Here is a 24,909-nt window from a genome sequence, read left to right as displayed (position 1 = left end):
TTCAAAATAGCCATTGACCAGAAAGGGTTAAACATCTTGCAAAATAAATAACCCTGAAAAGACGTGGGGAGATAATGTTTGTGTTTTTGTGTATTTACATATGTATGAGTAGGGTTGACAATATAATCAACAATACCTGTCTATGCTGTATTCTGATAGTTCAGAGATCAAAAGAACATCCTAGCATTTAAATGAATTGCAAACACGGGATATCTCAGTATTCATCTCTCTTTGAAATGTACGGTGAATGGCAGAGGAACAAGCAAATTGCCTTATGTTAATTTGTATAGCTAAGTAGCAGTGATGGACCTCCTTCAGAGTCATCTTAATTACCTTTTGTTCCCTGAGCAACTCCCAACTTGTCAAAGAAGACATGAAATTGTATAAAAGATCCTTGGGTCCTGATTTTGTCATCTCAGATCTGCTTAGGCTTCATCAGGGGAAGTTTGAGTAGCAAGAATGAAGTCCCAGTTATGCTGGTATGCCCTGAATATGAGATGTGGACATTAGACTATAGCCTATGAACTATTTCTGAAAGGTTTCAGAGTAACAGCCGTGTTAGTCTGTATTCGCAAAAAGAAAAGGAGTACTTGTGGCACCTTAGAGACTAACCAATTTATTTGAGCATAAGCTTTTGTGAGCTACAGCTCACTTCATCGGATGCATACTGTGGAAAGTGTAGAAGATCTTATTATATACACAGAAAGCATGAAAAAATACCTCCTCCCACCCCACTCTCCTGGTGGTAATAGCTTATCTAAAGTGACCACTCTCCTTACATTGTGTATGATAATCAAGGTGGGCCATTTCCAGCACAAATCCAGGGTTTAACAAGAACATCGGGGGGGGGGGTAGGAAAAAAACAAGGGGAAATAGGCTACCTTGCATAATGACTAAGCCACTCCCAGTCTCTATTCAAGCCTAAGTTAATTGTATCCAATTTGCAAATGAATTCCAATTCAGCAGTTTCTCGCTGGAGTCTGGATTTGAAGTTTTTTTGTTGTAAAATAGTGACTTTCATGTCTGTAATCGCGTGATCAGAGAGATTGAAGTGTTCTCTGACTGGTTTATGAATGTTATAATTCTTGACATCTGATTTGTGCCCATTTACTCTTTTACGTAGAGACTGTCCAGTTTGACCAATGTACATGGCAGAGGGGCATTGCTGACACATGATGGCATATATCACACTGGTGGATGTGCAGGTGAACGAGCCTCTGATAGTGTGGCTGATGTTATTAGGCCCTGTGATGGTGTCCCCTGAATAGATATGTGGGCACAGTTGGCAACGGGCTTTGTTGCAAGGATAGGTTCCTGGGTTAGTGGTTCTGTTGTGTGGTATGTGGTTGCTGGTGAGTATTTGCTTCAGGTTGGGGAGCTGTCTGTAGGCAAGGACTGGCCTCTCTCCCAAGATTTGTGAGAGTGTTGGGTCATCCTTCAGGATAGGTTGTAGATCCTTAATAATGCGTTGGAGAGGTTTTAGTTGGGGTCTGAAGGTGACGGCTAGTGGCGTTCTGTTATTTTCTTTGTTAGGCCTGTCCTGTAGTAGGTGACTTCTGGGAACTCTTCTGGCTCTGTCAGTCTGTTTCTTCACTTCCACAGGTGGGTACTGTAGTCTCTACGTAAAAGAGTAAATGGACACAAATCAGATGTCAAGAATTATAACATTCATAAACCAGTCGGAGAACACTTCAATCTCTCTGGTCACGTGATTACAGACATGAAAGTCGCTATTTTACAACAAAAAAACTTCAAATCCGGACTCCAGCGAGAAACTGCTGAATTGGAATTCATTTGCAAATTGGATACAATTAACTTAGGCTTGAATAGAGACTGGGAGTGGCTTAGTCATTATGCAAGGTAGCCTATTTCCCCTTGTTTTTTCCTACCCTCCCTCCCCCCTAGACGTTCTTGTTAAACCCTGGATTTGTGTTGGAAATGGCCCACCTTGATTATCATACACATTGTAAGGAGAGTGATCACTTTAGATAAGCTATTACCAGCAGGAGAGTGGGGTGGGAGGAGGTATTTTTTCATGGTTTCTGTGTATATAATAAGATCTTCTACACTTTCCACAGTATGCATCCGATGAAGTGAGCTGTAGCTCACGAAAGCTTATGCTCAAATAAATTGGTTAGTCTCTAAGGTGCCACAAGTACTCCTTTTCTATTTCTGAAAGAACTCTTTGTAACTACAAAGCTCACCATCTCTGCTATGAATCTGAACCTCAATGACTGAACTCATGTTTATATGTATACTGATCTTTTAACCATACTTTCTCTCTTTTGTTTTTTAATAAATTTTAGTTTAGTTAATAAGAATTGCCTGCAACATGTGTTTGGGTAAGATCTGGAATATTCAATAACCTGAGAGGTAATGTGTCTGATCCTTTGGGATTGGTAGAACCTTTTCTTTTATATGATGAAATAAGATTTTCAGAAATCATCATATTTGACTTATGTACTTGGATTGAGGCCTGAGGCTGGATCACTTTAAGGGAACTGTGTTGTTTGGACTACTGAGTTACCAGTAAGGTTACCAGTAAGAAGCTGTTTTATGCTGGTTTGGTAAATCTAAGTATTGGAATATCCACCAGCTTTTTGGGGATTGTCTGCCCCATTCTTTGCAGTTCACCCTAATTGAGTGACCACAGCTGGCTCCCCACTAATATCCAGGTCACACCAGTATCAGAAGAAAGTGAGGCCAAAATATTCATACCTGGGTTTCTAAAGTTAAGTTCTTAATTTCATAATACTGTAGTTTCAAACAAAAGTGGCCTGATTTTCACATTGAGCACTGCCAGCTCCCACTTACTTGGAAAATGTTGGCCCAAAAGAACATTTGGAATAAAATATCAGCTAAAAGGCTTTAACTAATTTCTTTTTCCTTGTGACAGCTAAAAGTTGGGAAAGTCCTACCACCATTCTGGTTTGTAAAGCTCACAAAATTCAGGCCAAATTCTGCTCTTGGTTAGACCAGTGTAAATTTGGACAAATTACTGACAGCAACAGAACTAATCCAATTTTATACCTGTGTAGTGAACATTCATGCTTTTCAGATACACTCCCAAACTTTTCAGTTTGTTATTGAAGCTCAGACATGAGCTTTCTTTGGAAGAAGTTGTGAGCTGGAAAACCAGTCTGTGAGAAAATGAGTACACCAAATCTGCTACAGAGCATCTACAGTAAGGAAGAAAGATCTTAGGAAATAAATAAATTTTTACTAGAGTAGAAATCAACCAGGCCAGCTAAGCAAACACCCACACAGAGGCATCAGAATGGTACTAAGCAACCTTGCCTGCAATAGCTGAACCTGGATACAATATAACCTATAATGAATAAATGTCTGCATGCTCTGCAGCTTGCAACTGTTACCTAAGAGTGAGGCTGACTGAACTCCAGGAACAAACTGAATGGCGTGAGTGGACTTAGGAATGCACAGATTTGTCTCTCTCTCTCACACAGGGAGAAATTGCTCTTCTTGTTTTAAAGCTAACTTAATAAGCAATAATTGTAAAAAACTTACTCCTGGCAAAAAATACTGAAAATCTTAGATTACTCATTTTCAGGTAGTTAAAATATTTATTTGGGTGCAGACTCTTAAATGACCGCAGTATGAAGGATAACGAGGAGAGAGGGAAAAAAAAAACTGTAAATGTTTCATTTCACCTCTAAAGGGACTTTATTTCATCCTTCTCTGGGCTGGTAGCACGATTAACCTGAAAAAGCAAAAAAGAGGGGGTGGGGGTGGAAGCTATTCAAAGCCAGCATCAGTCACATAGGTGATGGGACAGAAGCTCAGGCTGAGAAGATAAATGAAGAAGAAAAAATGATAAATGCTTCTTTATTAGGATTCTCTTAAAGTTTCATTTCTTCTTCATGAGTGATTCATTGGTTTCCCTCCCGATTTTCAGGTCATCTTAATAAGCATTTGAAAAACTTTCACTGCGTAATAAAAGGAAATAAGGCTTGAAATCTCATTTCATAAATCATAACTGACATCCTCATTATGCTGAGGTACCAGGGCTTGTTTTCATGGTTGCTTCGGAAAGGAGGGGTTGTCCTGAATCATTTGGATCATGGAGGCTACTAGCACTTGCTATGGATAATGGGTGCACTAGTTATAGATTGTTTGATGCTATGGGTATATACCATTCTCCATTTTGTTATATCTGCTTTTCTTTTCATCCTACTTAGTGCAGCTCCTATATTTGTGATCCTCAGAGCAACTGAGAAAGTGGGTTCTTTCTCCACCATTACTTGTAAGGCTGTGGGTGTCCAAATCCCAGCTCACAGGCTGGATTAAGCCTATTTGAAGTATTAATCTACCCCCTAGACCGATTACAAATTCTGCAGAATTGAAGCTCTCTTTAAAATAAATAGGGGCCAGATCATCAGGTAGTGTAAATCAGCATAGCTCCATTAAATCAATGGACCTATGCCAGTGTGTGCCTGCTGAAGATCTGGCCCTGTGTTTCTTGCTCTTCCGGGTACAAAGACATTCTTCCAGATATAACCCCTGTACAGTGATGGTTTCTTGAGCTTTAAACAATAGCTCTAAAGAGGCAGCATAGCAGCAGCACTCTACAGTGCAGTAAAACTATCATTCAAAAGCAAAGGGAACGCATAAGTCTTGTCCTCCAGAGTGGTCAAACTCAGATGTATTATGGAACTGCCCCTCCTATGGACTTGGAGAAGAATAATAGTTACTTGTTCCTTGAACAAGTTTTTTTTTCCCAACCAACCCACTGACTGAACAACACTGGCATTAGCTCTGGAGACTTATCTGCTCTGATGAAAGTTCACAAGGAAGAAAGGAAGTTATAATGGCTACAGGACAAAAAATAGCCTGTGGTCAGGTGCCTACATGAAAAGCAGTTCCCAGTCTGTTTAATGAGGTATGCTTGTGAGTGAAACTGCTTGTACCCTGTGCCTAGCTCATGGAATTATTTATGCTAAAGGTTATTTTTGTGGGCGAGACCATCAGAAGAGCATATTCAGTCTGTGAGGAATTGCACATACACCCTCCCCTGGCCCAAAGCATTTTCCTGTCTCAGAGAAACATCTGTATGCTACTGATTTTCAGCTGCAAAATGCAAGTTAAAATTTAGTGTATTTTTTTGTGCCCTCTTATATTCCTGTACCATGCTGTTTGCCTGCACAAGCTTCCCCCACATGCCAGTGTGCAGCCAGGCTTTTTGTCAGCGGACATTGACTATGCAGACTAAAAGGTACCAACATGGCGTAAGAAAGACATAGGTTGGTTTTGTTGTTGTAATTTTTGTGTTGTCCGATGAATTAGATCATTCAGACTAAGCTCCCTCAATTGTGAATGAGGATGAAGCACTTTGAACATGTGCTGCTAGTATACATGAACTATTACTCCCACCCCATTTCAAATAAAATGCTGCTGTTGCTGAAACCTGGTTGAGAAAGAGTTATCAAATGTTGTCCTCATAGAAATGAAAATCCAGTTACCTGGAAGATACCCATGGATGCCTTAGAACCTCCCTGCACACTCGGAGTTGGGGCCCAGCACATTCCAGGACTTGCAGACACAGCCCAGGCAGTGCAGGGAGAGGTACCTTGCAGCTCCAAAATCCACCTTTCCTTGCAACTGCCTGTCCCATAGCCTCCCAGCCTGCAGCCCTTGCTTCCTGTGCAGAACCTCCAATCTTGCACCAGGCTCTCTCGCTACTACTTTGTCTACATTTTAGTTTTGCATTGCAGAAAATCACCAAACTGATTTGTAGACAAAGGGTTTGGATTTTACATTTTTGTAAGTTTTTTCCCCAAGACCAAAGTGTTACTGAAATAGCATCTCACTTGTCTAAAAAGGCACAGAACTAAAACACAGATGGTCCCTGCCACTCAGGCATAAAAAATGGTATTAACCAAATTACTTTTACAGTATCCTGTTCTGGTAGTGATGTTACCTAATTAAGGGACAGTGAGTGCAAAGTCTTGGAGCAGAGACATAAGTATGTTCAAGGGCCAGACTGAGATTATATAATGAGAACGCTTTCAACAATCTCTGTGTGCCATCTGTATGAGGAAGCACTACCTGATGCTCTCTCAACTTTTTCTTTGTGTAATAAAAAACCTGGGAAAGTAAGCAGCAATGAGCTTGTGGTGGTTAGTATAATTACATGACTTATTATACATGACATTGGCAAACTATGATTGTATAATTCTGTCTGAGAAACACTGACACTGAACTTGTGTTCAACAATTCCATTGTCTTCCAAAGTAAGATCCATAAGAAACTATTTCAAATATATATTTTAGTATATAGTAATGATGACAGCCCTACGTGTTAACCAAAGCTGGTGCTCAAAGGGAAGTTTGTCTTTCTTTTTTGTCAAATGGTTTTAATGTTAACTATTTTTCATCCTTCTTACTGTGTTGATAGACTAGAGAACTTTATTAATTCTTGAGTTTCAGGAAGTACTCAAATATTTTTTTCTTTCATTAAACTCTTGAATAATTCCCCCTCTTTCTATACACTGTACAGAATAAGCAAGCACTGTCTTTCTTAATATTTTGTATCTGCATACCATGAAAATCAGGGTGGAGATTTGACACTTCCGGGGGTACCTAGAGTTCTGAGGCAGTACACTGCCACTTGCCCTTTGCATAAGGAAGTCTTTTCTGTGCCTGCTGTGGCTCAGCTCCCTGACACCAACAACCCCAGCTTTCTCTGAGCACATAATGATAGGCACACACACCAACCCCTGAGCCCTCAGAGTGTTCCCTGCAGTGTCCAGTCCCTGATCCACTGAACAATCACAGAATGACCAGGCCTGCTGTTCCCAAAGATACAGTGCACCACAGCTTACTAGTTAAAAGAAAAGGAATACTTGTGGCACCTTAGAGACTAACAAATTTATTTGAGCATCAGCATTCGTGAGCTACAGCTCACTTCATCGTGAGCTGTAGCTCACGAACGCTGATGCTCAAATAAATTTGTTAGTCTCTAAGGTGCCACAAGTACTCCTGTTCTTTCTGTGGATACAGACTAACACGGCTGCTACTCTGAAGCTTAGTAGTACTTCCCGAGGACAACACTGTTACATGCACAGCACTTAGATATATTTATAGTGAAAACAATAAGTTTAGTATCAAAGAACAGAGATTCAAGCGATAGTAAGAATATTGGAAACAAATGCTTGCATATAAAAACTCTTTTTAGAGACTAAACTTAACTGATAAAGTTAAGTTTCTTTAGACAAAAGGTTGTCACTCAAAGTTTTCTCCAGAGTTTTCAGCCAAGAACCCCTCATTAATGAATCAAACTCACTGTCTGATTATTTCCTAGGTGAAGGGATGACAGGGTGTCTTCTTCATCCCCCAAGTAGACAGCAAACCTTTGATGTGCATCTCCAGATAGTCCAGCCCTCCTCCTGCTGCTTACTTCTTCCAGATACTTTTCTCTCTGAAGTTTTCAGAGTCCTTCATTTGCATTTAGTTCAAACTGGTGAGTGGAGGCCCACTGTAAACCATACCAGATTTAATTTATATGTAAATAGCCAGATAGATCGATTTCTTGTCTGACAGAAAACCTCTTTTTCACCTTTGCAGGTGACCAGTCTCTATACACAGACCTTAAGAACATAATTTTCCCAGTATATACCTGACTCCTTAAACATCCATACGAGCGTTTCACAATTATATTGATGACCAGTGTGACATGGGCTTTCATTTAAGACCTGACATGACACTCTGATGAAATAAAATGTACATACCAAAACCAGGAGATCCTTGTAACCCCTTGGGCCCCCTCTCTGGGCCCCTTGCCAGTTGGCAGTGAGAGGTTCTGGGATTCCAGGGGAATATCTCCAAATACTATTGCTTACTCTGAGGTAGCCAACCAAATGGAATTATGTTCATATAGGAGGCCACGGATTTCTCAAATGGGATCTCTGTCCAGATATATTAGTATAGTCGTAGAAATGGAACAATTCAGGTCTCCTGAATTCCACTCCAAGCTCATCTACTGATTTTCTGGTTAACCTTGGGCAAATCACTACCACCCCTATGGACTTCAATTTCCCCATCTGTAAAATGTGGCTAATGATACTGACCTCATCTGCAAAGTACTTTGAGAGCTGCTGATGACAAATGTTATATCACAGGTAGGCAGTGTTGTTATATGGTCATTTAGAGAACCTTCCTACATATTCTGTACATTAAAAATAATATTAATAGTCAGAGGTGAGAGGGTAAACCACCTCAGATAAAGTACGAACTAAATATCCAAACTTCACCCATGGCTCAAATCAAAACTGAATTTCTTAGGAGCTTTGAAATAGTGGGCTCTATCTTATTATTTCCCCTCCCCTATTTTTCCATGCCTTTGCACGTTCCTGTACTGTCCAGATCCAGAAAGCCCTGGAAAACTCCAGAAATTTCCAGCCAGTTTTCCAGATTAGACATTCAGACAAGTATCCAAACCAAGCCAAATCTGCAAATTTTTTGGAGTTCGCCCCGTCATTATGATAAACTCACAAAATCAAACAAATTCATTATTAAAGATTACACATCAAAAACCTGAGAGACCCTAAAAAATATGCAGTGATGCTTGGATGGCAGTGATATTTTTTAAATGTTCACTGATACGTAAGATTATGAACACTGAATATTAAAGAAACACTTCGTTCTCAATGCTGCTCGCTAGAACTAGCCATTTATCTTTTAGTTCAGCAAAGGTTTATTTAATCTGATATCTGGAACTCACTGAGCACAGTCAAAGTAAGTTAATGCGAATTACCTGCTGTAGGTATTGTAAAAATCTTTGCTTGTATGGATTTGATGTTGATGTTCACACACAGATTCTGTACTGCACCAACACAGCTCAGCAGGGGGCAGCAAAGATGACTTGACGCCATATTTTCCAACTCTCCAATCCTAGCCTGGCGGACTGGCTGCTGGGCGGATCCACTTTATGCCATCTAGCCTCAAAGCTGCTCTACCTTTTTCTTGCTGCCAACAGCCTCATCTGACCATTCTGGGAGCTGGGGAATGTTGAGGTACTCCATTATGCCGCATTCCCTACTACACACCCAAATCTCGGCTTTAGGGGTCAATGAGGAACTGCTATGGTGACCCTACTTGACCAGAAGATTTCCATAAGCGGAGCAAATCCTCCACAGGAGAGTTAAACGTCTTAATGAGATTGAGAATCTGTCCTTAAGGTTTGACTTCCTTTTCATTAGCTTTGCATCATTTTAACTCCAATGACTTCCTGATTTACATCAGTTTATTTCAGAGGAGAATACAGTCTAGTATTATTTTAATGCACTGGGGTGGTATGTTATTTTTCTCTCTCTTATTCTTTATACCTTTGGGTCCAAATCTGTGGCATGCTAAGCATACACTGTGTAGTAGAGAGAGCGCGCGCCTGGAGCACTGGGCCTGGTGCGAGGTCTGAGGCCTGAACCAGAGGCTGTGAACCAAAGTCAAGCAACATATTAAAGCAGATGCTTACAAGTTCACTGTCCCATTCATGAGCTTGGCAAAGTTGTTGCTTGTGTGCTATGCACTAAATATATTTCAGCTGGTACAACTACCTTCCAGTATAGCACAAAATAAAATGATTTAACAAAACAATGAATAGGGATGTTTTGTTCAAAATATTAAAAAGAGAAGGTAACAAACAAATGTCAAACATGTAAGATGGTACATAACTTGTTTGTTTCAGTTTATAAATGTCAAGGCTCCTCACCTTAAGTCTTTGTGTGGCCTAGGGAAGAGCAGAAATTCCCACCGTGGACTGAGTCACTGTAAACTGTAGCTGTACCTGTAACCACAGACCCAGGGTGCTAGTACAGTTTCTTGAGGGCAGTAAACCTGGCCAAGTGCCTTTGTTACTAAACAATGGCTGTGTTTTTTCTTTATGAGTAACCTCGAGGTCTGCTAAATTAGGCTGCATTATCGGCTCCTACTGATAATTTTATTAAGATGATGTGAAAAATAAAATGGTACAGAGTTTAAGCATAGAAGTTTCTGGGTATCAGGTAATAAGGTACAGATTATCAAGGGGTGCGAAGTTCGGTTTAGGATCGGGTGGCGTAAGGAATACATAATTTGAAATATCCCCGATTGGGGGTAAAAGGTTAAAGGGTCAAAGTACAGACATTGAGATATGAGGGTATGTTGTTCATATAATGGCTATGTTCAGGTGTGGAGTATAATGAGTAGATACGATGATGAGGATGGATTTACCCTCATTTGGTGAGATTTAGTGTTCAGTGAGTTTACGGGTCCAGTTCATATGGTCCAATGGAAAAAGTCTCTCAGTCCCTTTCTCATAGTTGATGCATGATGTCGATCCGGCTCACACCTCCTGCTACTGTCAGTGGCTTGTGATGTGTTCGATGTAGACGTCCCTGGACCATCAGATGGTGTCCGAGACCATGAGGCGCTGCATGAGCTGTGCGTAGCACAGGTTTGCAGCACACACTCGTTGCAGGGGTCCCAGGCGCCCAGGGCTCAAATGATCAGGGCATCCATCTGCACCTCGTAGTCCTTCGCTCTCAGGGTGTCAGCCCGGGGGGCGTATTTTTCCAGCTTACGAGCTCGGGCTTCGCAGAAGGCCGGGGTCCTGTTTTCAAAGGAGACCATGAGGTCAATGAGGATGATCTTTTTCTGGGCTTCGTCGGTGACACCATGTCAGGTTGCAACTGGCTGTCAGTACCAGGGATGGCGCAGTTCACAGCAACCTCCCCCAGGCGCAGTGCGATGGCTTTCACCAGGAAGTTCTGGATGGCGTTGGGGTGCAGCTGCACGGCTCTGGAGTGGGGCTTGCAGCTGCACAGGACATGGGGCAGGGTCTCGTTGGAGTAGCTGCACTTCCTGCAACGCTTGTCTCGGTTCCCATGGCGGACGGCTCCGTTAAGCAGGACGCAGTTGAGTCAGGCACGGTGGATGAACCGCCAGTCGGCGAAACGGGTGAAGCCGTCCACAGCGAGGAAGTGGTTGCTGGCGTCCCACTTTCTGGTCAGTTCGAAGGCTTTACCCTGGTCTGGTTTATGCTTCAGGGTTTCCGTGTACAGTGAGTGGATGGCTGCCTTCAGGGTCCTCTCCAGCATGCCCCTGGCGCTCTGGGTGACGATGGTGTTGTTGTCGTCAGACCTGATCTGCGGCACCGGGACTCCCAGCTCTTGGCGCTCCTCGCACCACTCCCAGCGGCAGCCAATTCGCTTCCCCAGGTGACGTATGGCATTGCAAGCGCGGGACCACGGTGAAGCAATGTCGTGCCCGTCCTGTCCGAATTCACCATCCAGGGAACCGCTCAGGAAGGTGGCAGTGTCTTGGTTGGAGGGGGCTCTGCTCCAAGAACAAAAGCACTGAGCAGCATTACCGAGGCAACAACATTCCAGCCTTCAACACTTAACAACAGTGGTGACCCTGCCCACGGATCCAGTAAGTAACAAGCTGTCTGCTTCAGGGGTAGCACTTATGAAGTCAGTTCCAGGCACCTTTCACCAGGTGTTCAACACCCTGCAAGATCCAGCCCTGAGTGCTGGATATTTTCCATTGTCTAAGAACAAAAACCCGGGGACAGGTATGGTGCAGCCCCACAGACCCCCCTCCCCCTCCAAACAACTGCTCCTTGTAGAAAGCCTCAGCATCTATGCTGCAGTCCCCCTCTTTGCTGTGGGGTTTGCAGGGCTGCAACCAGGGAAGGCACATCCCAGTGCTTCCTTCCTTGGCTGCTGCCTTTAGGGTGAGCAGACAGCAAGTGTAAAAAATTGGGACAAGGGGTGGGGGGGTAATAGGTACCTATATAAGAAAAGCCCCCCAAAATTGGGACTGTCCCTATAAAAATCGGGACATCTGGTCACCCTAGCTGCCTTGCAAACTTGCCTTCCACTTATTAGCAAGTGCCAGATAATAGCTACTTTTGGCTGGCTACCAAGGGGTTGCTAATAAGCTGAATCTATGGTATCTGACAGTATTTGCATGAACAAAGATAGATGTGCATATTGTGAATAAATTGAACAACTGTCTTGTCAAGCTTGAACGAAATGGAAGTATTGCAACTGTTAGGCCTCAAACTTCCATTTACTTCAAAATGTAAGCCTTGCAAAAACAAAGCTTAAGCTTGTGGCTTGTGGCCAGGATGCGCTGCAACCAGATAACAATTTATGCTGACTCCTATGTACTTATCAACCCCAAATTACCCACATTCAAGATCTAATTGGCTACAGAAAATAAATAGGCCGCAATTATACGAACAGCTAACAATTGGACATAAAAATTAAATACGCATCAATTATACAACTAGGGCAACCACATAAACAAATGTGGCCCACCCTGTTTGGTTGGTCTGTTCTAAAACACGGCTGTCAGATCAGATAAAAAGAACGAAGGCACGGGACTGTGTGTGTGTGTGTGTGTGTGTTCGGTAAACCTGACCCACACCCCTGAGCCGAAGGGACGTGCACTTCGACTGCCTGTACCTGGCCAATGCGGAAAGCGGCCAACTAAAGGGTAACGTATTTTCGGACGAATGCAGGGTAAGTCTGGTCGCTCGAGCCGAATTGATCATAGTCGTATTGATACTGTAGCATTAAATCAATAGTAGGTGGCTGATGCATAATAGCTTTGCATGTATTTGTGCTTGTCTTTTAAGTAGTCCGAGCAGATGCATGTAGCGCTGTCGTTCATTAGCTCCTTATATGTATAGTTGTGTTGCCACAATATTACATGTACTTATGCTTGTCTTCAATATAATCTGCCTTTTGTATTAATTCTTATTCAGTGCTGGTCTTTGGTTTTCCTTTTCTTGTTTTGTTTATACTGTTGTTCTAGTCGAAAATCATTAAAAGCCTTTCTTGAAGGATAATTAGTAGTTTTTACTTATTTTATACGGACACCACTTACCCTCATTACATCCATGTTGGGTGGTGGGAAGTAGCGAACACCCCGGGGTGAAATAGGGCCCCGAGGCATGCCTCCTTCTTCCTTTATCTCCGCACATATGTTAAGGGAATGAACATGGTAAGATGAAATCAGTGCTCAGAATTTACAAACGTTTACAAAACATTTTTCCTACTATTGACATAACTCTAGACAGAACTAGTATATGTATTTAGAATCTGTCGCAGGCATTTTCTCTCATATGAAACAAAAATGGACTATTTATGTGGCAGTAGGAGTCAACACAGGACATTGAGGATATCTTATTAGTTTTAAATGGAAAAAATATTGAAACTACTTATAAAATTTCCTCTTGGTCATTTCAATCACATACTCAGTGGGACAATATTCCATTTACACATTGCACTGAAAATATAGAGACTAATCCTAAAATATGCAATCTTTACATGGTCACTTTTCCCTTATTTTTTATGGTGAAATAAGCCATACCTTTTGTTGATACATTCTTGAAATAGACGTTAAAAGTTCTTGCTCTAGGGAAGGAAACTTTTTCCTCCTGTGGCAAAATGTTTACCACACCGTCCATATTTATCTTGCTGCATATTCTGGCTCCTCGGCCCATTCCTCTTTTTTGCAACAAGTCTACTCACTCTTGCTGCTACGATCAGCCATCACACATCCACTGTGCAAAAGTGCACATAGATCTACTTTTGAAGGCACTCCCCAGTCTCAAGGAGTGCTGCTAAGAGACTGGCCTTTGTTTTCTGGCTCTTGCACATGACATGTCACGCTGTCCCCGCCCCAAGCACCACCCCCGCAGCTCCCATTGGCTGGGAACCTCTGGAGGGGGGACATGCCCCTGCTTCTGGGTGTTGCCTGAGGTAAGCGCCACCCAGACCCTGCAACCCTGAGCCACCCTCCTGCGCCCCAGCCCTGATCCCCCCCCGAACCCCTCGGTCCCAGCCCATAGCATCCCTCCTACACCCCAAACCCCTCATCCCCAACCCCACCCCAGAGCTTGCACCCCCAGCTGGAGCCCTCACTCCCCCCCACACACACCTGCACCTCCCCGTGCCCCAGCTTGGAGCCCCCTCCTGCACCCTGAACTCCTCATTTCTGGCCCTACACCAGAGCCCTCACCCCCTCCCAACCCCAATTTCATGAGCATTTGTGGCCCGCCAGACAACTTCCATACCCAGATGTGGCCCTTAGGCCAAAAAGTTTGCCCACCCCTGTTCTATAGCCTCACTCATTCAAGGTGAGAAATTCCCTCTAACTTCAGCATATATGCCAGAAATTCAGCAGTCGCCCTAGAGGGAGTAGGGATTGAAACCAAGTGCAGAGAGAGAGAGAATAAATGAGCAAAGCTGGAACGAGATAAACAATTGGAGTGTGTATATGTTCAATAAAGACCAAGGGCTCAATTCATGGGCAGCATAAAATGTTGGTGGAATGGCTTACTTTAGCATCTAGCTTTCTACATTACTTACATGACCCTATTACCATGGTAGCAAAGCATATCACAATCTTTAATGCATTTATCCTCAGAACACCTTCTGAAGTAGGATTATTCTCATTTTACAGATAGGGAACTAAGGCACAGACAAAATGAATTGTCCAAGGTCACACAGGAAATTTGTGGCAAAGCAGGAAATTGAACCCTGTCCTAGGCTAGCACCCTCACCACTGGACCACCCTTTCTAGGCTCATAACACAAATGGCTTTAGAAGTCCCTGGTGTAACAGTAGCCACTGATGTCCATAGATACTACTGTAATTTGACTGGGTTATAATGTTTATGAACCCTGAGAGTGAAGCCTCCTGGCTGCCCCATGTGTGCTGGAACGGGGCAAGCCCCAGACCCTGCTCCCCAGCGAGAGCTCAAGGGCCGGATTAAAAGAGCTGGTGGGCTGTAGTTTGCCCACCCCTGCTGTAATTTGAACCATTGGCTCTTGTCCTGCCTCTGTGGCAAAAGAGATTTTTTTCTCCACCTTTTCAGATACTTGAAAGGCTCTCTCATTCCCCCCCCGACCCCCCCAGCCTAATCTCTTTTCCAAATTAAACATACCCAATTCCTTCAGCCTTTGCTCATATGGCTTGCATTCCATCCCTTTGATCATCTTGGTCGCTCACCTCTGGATCCTTTTCAGTTTCTCTACATTCTTTCTATACATTGGTGTCAAGGTTCCTTCCCCACTCTGAACTCTAGGGTACAGATGTGGGGACCTGCATGAAGGACCCCCTAAGCTTATTTTTACTATCTTAGGTTAAAAACTTCCCCAAGGTATAAACTTTGCCTTGTCCTTGAGCAGTATACTGCCACCACCAAGTGTTTTAAACAATGAACAGGGAAAGAGACCACTTGGAGACATCTTCCCACAAAATATCCCCCCCAAATCCTACACCCCCTTTCCTGGGGAAGGCTTGATAATAATCCTCACCAATTGGTACAGGGGAACACAGACCCAAACCCTTGGATCTTCTTCTACAGTCTTCTGGAACCTCTTCTGTCATCCAGGAATTTGTAAATATTGCCAGTGTGTCTGAGATTTCCTCAGCTAATTCCTTCAGTATCTTTGCTGTCATTGCTTCAGCCTGTCTCATGGTCTCTCAGTGACAAAAGCTTTAGCTATCAGAATTTCTCAGAGAAAGAGCACTTTGAAAGTTTTTCTTCCTTTAAAAAAATGAGCTGGGAAGCAATTTTTTTTACAGACCCTCTGAAACAGGGTGAGGTATGAAATGATTGCTGATTTGGATGAGCTTCTACCTCTCCCCAGCCCCTCACCCCCCCTCCCCCCCAGACCCAAGCACAGTAATACCTTATTCCTTGAGTAGTCCCATTGAGTTCATTTGGATTACTTTCAGTATACGGTATTACTCAATATGAGTAAGTGTGACAGTATTGAATTGAGCTTGCGGGCCGGGATTGGGGAGGGGGGGGGAAAGAAGAGGAATATCTTTCTTTCTTCCCAGTTGCATACAATACTGATGTAGTTAGGGAGCTACAGGGTAACTTGTTCACAGGAATTTTGAATAGAGAAATAATAGATTTTTAAGGTTAGAAGGAACCATTATGATCTAGTCTGACCTGAATAACATAGGCCATAGAATTTTACCCAGTGATTTTTGCATCAACCCCTTAACTTCTGATTGTCTTTCTAAAAGATATACTTACCTCATTCAGTCTTAATTGAAAGTGAAAATCCACCTCAAGTGAAATCCACCACATCCTTTGTAAATTGGGTCAATTACTCTCACTGTTAAACATTTTTCATCTTATTATTTGCTGCTTAATTAAATAGAGGGAGGTATTGTGCATGAGGAGCCCTGTGAGACCATATATTCTCCATCCTCAGATCATGGACAGACACCTGCCAGGGACAGTCTAGATTTATTTGATTCTTCCTCAGTGCAGGGGGCTAGACCTGATTGCCTCTCAAATCCCTTCCAACCCAACATTTCTATGATTTATGATTCTGTGGCACACAGATTAAACTGTGTTAATCTGGATTAAAACTGTTTAGAGATTTATAGATTTCAAGTGCAGAAGAGACCATTATGATCATCTTCTAGTTTGACCTCCTGTATAACACAGGCCATAGAACTTCCAACATAATTCTTAGAGCATGTCTTTTAGCAAAAACATCCTATCTTGATTTAAAAATTGTCTGTGATAAAGAATCCACCACAACCTTTGGTAAATTGTTCAAAGGGTTCATTTGTAAAACATGTACTCCTTATTTCCAGTCTGAATGTGTCTAGCTTCAACCTCCAGCCATTGTATTGTATAATACCTTTCACAGATAGATTAAAGAGCCCATTATTAAATATTTGTTCTCCATGTAGATGGTTATAGATTGTAATCAAGTCACCTCTTAACCTTCTCTTTGTTAAGCTAAATAGATTGAGCTCTTTGAGTCTAATCGCTATAAAGTATGCTTTCAAAGCCTTTAATCATTCTCTTGGCTCTTCTTTGAGCCCTCTCCAATTTACTGATATCTTTCTTGAATTGTGGGTGCTAGAATGGGATACAGTATTTCAGCAGTAGTTACACCATTGCTGAATACGGAGGTAAAGTAACCTCTCTACTCCTACTTGAGATTCTCTGGTTTATGCATCCCAAGTTTGCATTAGTTCTTTTGGTCACAGCATTGCACTGGGAGCTCGTGTGCAGCTGATTATCCACCACAACCTCAAGTCTTTTTCAGAGTCACTGCTTTCCAGGATAGAGTCCCTCGTCCTGTCAGTATGACCTACATTCTTTGTTCCTAGATGTATACATTACATTTAACCGTAGTAAAATGCACATTGTTCACTTGTACCCATGTTCTACTGCTTTATCTTAAATAATCTGCCACACTAACTTTATTCATACGAATGTGAAGGGGAAAGTCCTTACCCTGTCCTCAGCAGAACATGCGGACCCTGAACGAATGTAGGGTGACCAGATTTTATAGGGGCAGTCTAGATATTCCAGATTTTCTCTTTTATAGGTGCCTATTACCACCAACTCCCCTGTCCCGATTTTTCACAACCACGCTATCTGCTCACCCTAAATGAATGTCTAGTCCCACCTCTTTCCTGTGAAGGATTGTGGGTAGTTTTCACTTTTCTGGTAACTCCAACACAACATGACAGAATCCTCAGCCTTACCTTCCTCCCTAAGCTAGTTGTCTCAATGGTTTCTCTCCAGGACCAATTCTGTCCTAGCTCTCTAGAGAGCCTCACTCCTCATGAAGTTGACAAACCACACTTGCTTCAGCAGTGTTGCCAACCCTAAATGTTCAAAAAACAAATCAGCCCTCCCCCGCCCCATGCCTATAGAAAACAAACACATTTGGGTTGGTTTTTTTGTTTTTGAGGCTTTTGGATAGATGGTGTCACATTACCATAGCCACCATGAGGAAGCAACTGTTTAACTTAAAGTTGAAATATAAACTGAATTCACTAAGGAATGAACATTTTGAATCAAAACTGCTGAAAAAAAAATCTTATTTCAGTGAAAACATCAACTCACATTGTTGTTCTACTTTCTCCACTGCTAAAAGCTCTCTACTCTAGCAGACTTATTGGCATTTTAATGACAGATCAATCACCTCAGCTGAAGGCTGAGAAACTCTTCCTGTTTTTGCAGAGCAGGCAAGATAGTCAGACCAGCATTTTCACAGCACAGTGGTTACAACTTGCAATTAGAAATTTAATTTAATAAAACGGTAAAACCATAGTCTGACACTGGGAGCTACATGTTATAAATTTACATTTACTTATTGCGTAACTGAGTTTCTAAGCAGTGCAGAGTTTTATTGAAATGCAAAGCCACTCCCGTGAAACATGTTTAACCTCAAAACTAGAGGAGAGTAAATAATTTGCACCAAACAATGTTTCCAACAAATATAGCTTCTTTCTGCTCATGGAATATAATTTTGAATGGTACTGTGATTTCCTTACCTTTATTCATTATTTAGAATGATTCAACATTTCCCCTCAAATTATTTAACTCTATGGATTCATCATGAAAAGTTCTATGCAAGCATTTGATAGTTGTGACTGGTCAGAAGAGTCACATGGTATTTTCTACGGATATATGTGCAAGTACTTCTGGCATGAATACTCACAGCTACCATTCTATACTTTGGGTTTGTGAATGTGTGTGTATGCTTTGAAGTGTGCTTGCTAAGCACATTTCCTCCAGTAAAGTCTAATTATATTGTTATCCCTTTTGACCTGAGCTGTTAGCCAATGTTTGAAATCTTAGATGCAGTTATTTCTTTGGTTCAGTCCTGTTTATTTACAAAGAATTTACACAGAGTCCTGTTTCTCAGAACACAATAGAAATCAAACAACTAGAGACAGTTTCTTTGCTTAAAGTTCTAAGCCTGTTTCCAGACAGCACTCAGGCTAAAAACTCACGCTCATGTTTCCAGTCCTTTTGCTGTCTGTATTGCCTTTTGTCTGCTTCTCTCTGCCAGTCCTCTGGCTGCTTCTGCTCCCAGACACACACCATCAAATAATATCCAGCAAAACCCCTTCATTCATATAGTTAAGTTTCTGATCGGCCTTGCATGTGGTCTCTGTTGTGGGTGTTGGCTCCTATTGTTTCAGCTATCTTTACTCCAAAAATAATCTTAAACTGCTTCTTACATTTATTCTGAATGAAGGGTGGCTGTCACATCCATCAGCTTGCACAAGGTTTTACCCAGCCTCCATCAAAACAATATAAGTGTTTATGGAAAACTAATGCAAAAGAATTGTGAACATGGCCAAAGCAAATTCATTCCAAATTTTGTGCAAGTATTCTCAGATCATTCATTGGGTATTCAGTTGGCTCTATTATTAAGAGAATCATGCAATCATAGGACTGGAAGGGATCTTGAGAGGTCATCTACTCCAGTCCCCTGAAATCATGGCAGGACTAAGTATTATCTAGACCATCCCTGACAGGTGTTCGTCTAACCTGCTCTTAAAACCTCCCAGGAAGGAGATTCCAAAACCTCCCTAGGCAATTTTATTCTATTGCTTAACCACCCCGACAGTTAAGAAGTTTTTCCTAATGTCCAATGTAAACCTCCCTCGCTGCATTTAAGCCCATTGCTTCTTGTCCTATCCTCAGAGGTTAAGAACAACAATTTTTCTCCCTCCTCCTTGTAACAACCTTTTATGTACTTGAAAACTGTTATGTCCCCTCTCAGTCTTCTCTTTCCAGACTAAACAAACCCAATTTTTTCAATCTTCCTTCATAAGTCATGTTTTCTAGACCTTTAATCATTTTTGTTGCTCTTCTCTGGACTCTCTCTAGTTTGTCCACATCTTTCCTGAAACGTGGCACCCAGAACTGGACACAATGGAGGCCTAATCAGCGCGGAGTAGAGCAGAATAATTACTTCTTGTGTCTTGCTTACAACACTCCTCCTAATACATCCCAGAATGATGTTAGCTTTTTTGAAACAGCGTTACACTGTTGACTCATATTTAGCTTGTGGTCCACTATGACCCCCAGATTCCCTACACAGTACTCCTTCCTAGGTTGTCATTTCCCATTTTTCTATGTGGGCAACTGATTGTTCCTTCCTAAATGAAATATTTTGCATTTGTCCTTATTGAATTTCATCCTATTTATTTCAGACTATTTCTCCAGTTTGTCCAGATCATTTTGAATTTTAATCCTATTCTCTAAAGCACTTGCAAGCCTTCCCAGCTTGGTATTGTCTGCAAACTTTAAGTGTACTCTCTATACTATTATCTAAATAATTGATGAAGATATTGAACAGAACGGGACCCAGAACTGATCCCTGTGGGACCCCACTAGTTATGCCCTTCCAGCATGAACCACTGATAACTACTCTGGAAACTTTTCCAACCAGTTTTGCACCCACCTTATAGTAGCTCCATCTAGGTTGAATTTCCCTAGTTTATGAGAAGGTCATGCGAGACAGTATCAAAAGCTTTACTAAAGTCAAGATATACCACATTTACTGCTTCTCTCCTATCCACAAGGCTTGTTACCCTGTCAAAGAAAGTTATCAGGTTGGTTTGACAAGATTTGTTTTTCACTAATCCATGCTGACTGTTACTTATCACCTTATTATCTTCTAGATGTTTGCAAATTGATTGCTTCATTATTTGCTCCATTATCTTTCCGGCTACAGTAGTTAAGCTGACTCGTATGTAATTCCCCGGATTGTCCTTATTTCCGTTTTTATATATGGGCAATATATTTGCCCTTTTCCAACCATCTGGAATCTCTCCTGTCTTCCATGACTTTTCAAAGACAATTGCCAATGGCTCAGATATCTCCTCAGTCAGCTCCTTGTGTATTCTAGGATGCATTTCATCAGGCCCTGGTGACTTGAAGACATCTAACTTGCTAAGTAATTTTTAAACTTGTTCTTTCCCTATTTTAGCCTCTGATCCTACCTTATTTTCACTGACATTTACTATGTTAGATGTCCAATCACCACCAACCTCCTTAGTGAAAACTGAAACAAAGAGGTTATTAAGCGCCTCTGCCATTTCTAAATTTTCTGTTATTATTTCCCTTCCCACCATTGAGTAACGGGCCTGCTCTGCCCTGTCCTTGGTCTTCCTCTTGCTTCTGATGTATTTGTAGAATGTTTTCTTGTTACCCTTTATATCTCCAGCTAGTTTGATTTTGTTTTGTGCCTTGGCCTTTCTAATTTTGTCCCTACATACTTGTGTCATTTGTTTATATTCATCCTTTGTAATTTGACCTGGTTACCGCTTTTTGTAGGACTCTTTTTTGATTTTTAGATCACTGAAGATCTTCTGGTTAAGCCAGCGTGGTCTCTTGCCATACTTCCTAATTTTCCTTCGCAGTGGGATAGTTTGCTCTTGTGCCTTTAATAATGTCTCTGAAAAACTGCTGTCTTCAATTGTTTTTCCCCTTAGACTTGCTTCGCATGGGAACTTACCTACCAACAACCTGAGTTTGCTAAAGTCTGCCTTCTTGAAATCCATTGTCTTTGTCTTTATTTTGCTGTTCTCCCTCCTACCATTCATTAAAATCATGAACTCTACCATTTCATGATCACTTTCACCCAAGCTGCCTTCCACTTTCAAATTCTCAAACAGTTCCTCCCTATTTGTCAAAATCAAATCTAGAACAGGCTCTCCCCTAGTAGCTTTCTTCACCTTCTGAAGTAAAAAATTGTCTCCAATATATTCCAACAATTTTTGGGATAATCTGTTCCTTGCTGTGTTATTTTCCCAACAGATGTCTAAGTAGTTGAAGTTCCCCATCACCACCAAATGAGACAGTTCAAAGAATACAGTTCCTGTGTTAGATATACCATGCTGAATAGAAGAAACAAAATTAAAAACATGTTGAAAGCAATGAGTCCTGATTCTCTGTCACCCTGCATTGTGTGTGGTCATCTACTCCAGTACAAAGGGAGTACAAAATAAGTGGAAAGCATACCATTCTGACTAACAGTCAACACCCACTTGGTACTGGTGTTAATGACTACAAAAGGTGTAGGGCAATGGAGAAATGGGTCCACATTGTTCAAAACATGAAGCCTTTAATAAATATTTTCTATATTTTAAACTAGAAAATTTTCAGAACATTATAAAACACCTTCAGATGGCTCTGTAACCCCTTAGTACAGTGCTGAAAACCAATATGAACTAAACTATTTACTGCAGAAGTCAGTTCTGCACTGCATGTAACCTAATGCTTCCTTATTGATTAAAGGTGATAGCAGAACATTTAGGCAACTCTGAAGCTGTGCTTAGAGCATTTTCCCAAATTAGCTTAATTCTAATGAAAATTGATGTTTTTAAGGGGAAAAATTGAAAAATAAAAAGGAAGCAATGAGCCAAGCCAGAGTGATTTTTTTTTTCCTGAGCTTTCAGCAGACAGCTCCTGTGGGATTAAAAGAGAAACTGCTGTACCAAATTAAACACGATTACAAACTTACTCTTGTGCATATTTATAATCCTAGTTTTGATGAGGACAAAATTGTAGGCAATATTAGAAGAAAACCATGGCTTGCAAGACAGCTGCTGCATTCTCCAAACAATAGTATTTTACACAGTTAAAACAGAATTGAATTCCACAGGCCAACTGGGGAGTTATAACAATGACATGTCTTTTCTTCAGAAAAGAAAAACGTTGCTTCCGGCTGACTTCATGACATGCTATTCTGGCACGTCTCAAAGTCTGAGATGAAGCTGTTTTTTGCAGAGACTCTGTACTGAGAGGAAGTTTAATCCAATCCAATTTTTATTTATAGAGCATCTTCCATCAAAGAGATCATAAAACCTTGTACAATCAATGTACAATAATAACCTGCACTACAAAATAAAGAGAATTAGATTGTGTACAAAGAAATGTAAACACTTTATAAAAAGAAAATAGATATTAAAACCCACTTCAACACATTAGTTTTCAGATCTGATACAAATCTCAAATGAAGTTGACAAGCTCAAAGTTTGGTGCAGAGACTCATGCATAAGGAAGTAAACAAAAGAGGAGAGGAATGAGGGTCCAGTGATTACAGTGCTAGGCTAGGAGTTGACACAGGTTCAATTTCAGCTCTACCCCAGACTTTGTGCCACCTTGAGCAGCTCACTTAGACCCAGATCTGCAAAAGTTTTTAAGAGCCTAAATACCTTTGTAGATCTAGTTCTAAGAGACTAAGGCCCAGATCCTTGAAGGGACTTAGTCATTGCAATCCCTAAGCCCTTGGCACCCTCCTGCCTGTTGGAATCCTCAGACTGTTCATCCATTTGCTGCAGGGGATAGAATACAATTTCTCTGGAGCCTATTATTGCTGACCTAAGCTTCTGGCTGGGAGTTTAAGACCTGAACTTGAGTTCTCTATGTGGCTGCTTTAGCACACTTTATCAACTTTACATTGTTGTTTTGTTTATCATCCAGAATTTTCATCACTGACCACATCTGTGCGCAAACTCTACCCACACAGGAGCTTCACGCCATTCACATAACATGGGGCATCCTTAGTACAGACTCAGACTTTAAGATCAGAAGGAACCATCATGATCATGTAGTCTGACCTCATGTACATTGTAGGCCACATAACCTCACCTACCCACTCCTGTAATAGACCTCCTACCTCTGATCATGTTTTAAAGACTTCAAGTTACAGAGAATCCACCATTTACACAAGTTTAAAACTGCAAGGGACCAGTGTCACATGCTGCAGAGGAAGGTGAAAAACTCTCATAGTCTCTGGCAATCTGACCCAAGGGAAAATTCCTTCCCAACCTCATATATGGTTATCAGTTAGAGTGACCCTGAGCATGTGGGCAAGGCCCACACACCTGGGAAAGAATTCTCTGTAATAATTCAGAGCCCTCCCCATCTACTGTCCCATCACCAGCCACTGAAGTTATCTGCTGCTAGCAGTTGCAGATCGGCTACATGCCATTGTAGGCAGTCTCATAATACCATCCCCTCCAAACAGGGGTTCTGGAACAATTGTATCGTGGGGGTGCTGAGAGCCATTGAACCAAACTGTAAACTCTCTATATGATGGAAGCCACTTCAAGACGGGGGGTGCAGCAGTACCCCCAGGACCTCTAATTCTAGTACCTATGCCTTCATAAATTTACCAAGCTCAGTCTTGAAACCAGTGAGGTTTTTTGCCCCCTCTGCTTCCCTCGGAAGGCTGTTCCAGAACTTTACTCCTCTGAGGATTAGAAACCTTTGTCTAATTTCAAGCCTAAACTTGATGGCCAGTTCATATCCATTTGTTCTTGAGTGGCACTTAAATAACTCCTCTTCCTCTCTGGTATTTATCCCTCTGATGTATTTATAGAAAGCATTCATATCTTCCCTCAGCCTTCTTTTGGTTAGGCTAAACAAGTCAAGTTCTTTGAATCTTTTCTCATGAGTAGGGTCCTGCCAAATTCACAGTCTGTTTTGGTCAATTTCACTGTCATAAGATTTAAAAAATCATATATTTCATGATTTCAGCTATTTAAATCTGAAATTTAACAGTGTTGTGATTGTAGGGATCCTGACCCAAAAAGGAGTTGTGGGGGATGGGGGGGGTCACAAAGTTGGGGAGGCGGGGGGATTGCGGTACCACTACCCTTAATTCTGCACTGCTGCTGGTGGCTGTGCTGTCTTCAGAGCTGGGCAGCTGGAGAGCAGTGACTGCTGGTCAGGAACCCAGCACTGAAGGCAGAGCTGCCACCAGCAGCGGTGCAGAAGTAAGGATGGCATGGTATGTTATTGCCAGCCTTACTTCTGCAAGGCTGCCTGCAGGGCTTGGCCCTCAGTCAGCAACCACCACTCTCCAGCTACCCAGCTCTGAGAAGAGCAGCACAGAAGAAAGGGTGGCATGGTATGGCTTGCCACCCTTACTTCTCTGCTGCTGCTGCCTTCAGAGCTGGGCACCTTGCCAACAGACGATGCTCTCTGGCCACTCAGCTCTGAAGGCAATGTAGAAGTAAGGATGGCAATACCGCGACCCCCGTGCAACTCCCTTTTGGCTCAGGACCCCCAATTTGAGAAACGCTGGTCTCCCCCGTGAAATCTG

At 41.9% G+C, this 24,909-nt stretch overlaps 1 long non-coding RNA gene across 1 annotated transcript in view; it reads right to left on the bottom strand.

Moving 5' to 3' along the window:
- Positions 1–1,484: 1,484 nt before the first annotated feature.
- The window catches only part of LOC141983871 (uncharacterized), a 120,437-nt gene continuing 97,012 nt past the window's right edge, over positions 1,485–24,909 (bottom strand). Inside the window, exon 3 of the long non-coding RNA XR_012638546.1 lies at positions 1,485–1,618. This is a non-coding gene — a long non-coding RNA (uncharacterized LOC141983871). The remainder of the gene's footprint in view (positions 1,619–24,909) is intronic.

Source organism: Natator depressus, chromosome 3 (genome assembly GCF_965152275.1).
Source record: "Natator depressus isolate rNatDep1 chromosome 3, rNatDep2.hap1, whole genome shotgun sequence".
Lineage (NCBI taxonomy): Eukaryota > Metazoa > Chordata > Testudines > Cheloniidae > Natator > Natator depressus.
The sequence above is the reverse complement of the archived record's forward strand: the minus strand, read 5'-3'. Positions and strand labels throughout refer to the sequence as shown.